This window comes from Chrysochloris asiatica, unplaced genomic scaffold, assembly GCF_000296735.1.
Source record: "Chrysochloris asiatica unplaced genomic scaffold, ChrAsi1.0 scaffold00065, whole genome shotgun sequence".
Taxonomy (NCBI): Eukaryota; Metazoa; Chordata; class Mammalia; order Afrosoricida; family Chrysochloridae; genus Chrysochloris; species Chrysochloris asiatica.
Genome location: NW_006408583.1, coordinates 13775999 through 13776723, shown reverse-complemented (window position 1 = coordinate 13776723; position 725 = coordinate 13775999).

Below are 725 nucleotides of genomic sequence, written 5' to 3'. Positions count from 1 at the left end.
ACAGAAGATACATCTTCAAAGAAAGCCCAACAGGAAAAATCCAAAACAAAAATGGCAGTATGATTGGCTACTACAAGAACAAGCAAGTTGTTCCCCGGGGAGCCATCAAGGCAAGCAATCAAGTCCCTTCAGGACAAACCCCCCTCCGAGACTGAACCTCAAAGGGAACACATAAGCAGGCATGTAAGCTCGCTGGCAACCACATTGGTCTACTGGTGAGTGGAAGAGAGGGAAAAGCAGCAGTGAAGAAATGGGCTGAGCTCAACCACGTTCCATAAACTCCCATTGTCCTGGAGATGACAGAAAGAAGAAGAAAGGCTGGTCGGTCTGAAGTGTGGTGAGATCTGGAGATTACTGAGCCCATGAACAAAGACATAGCCATGAAGGGCTAGAGCTGAGAGTGAAGCATCCAGCTGATATGAAGTGAAGGGAGATGCACAAGAATGCCCATTTGACCTAGTCTCAATGGCTTGATAATCAGAACTCAACTAAAGGAAGATTAAAAAAAAAAAAGTTTGATAAAGAAAATGAGTGTAAATTGCTATAATTTGATGAACTTGACCTATATTTATGGATGTAGTAGCTCAAAATACCAACTGAGATGGAAGGAGTCTTCATATCAAGTATCAGTGCTATCCCCTTTGTATACAGATTAGATAGGGATGGGCAACTTAGACATTGGCTACCTAAAATGAGGAAGCAATAAAGGCATGAAGTGACTGGCT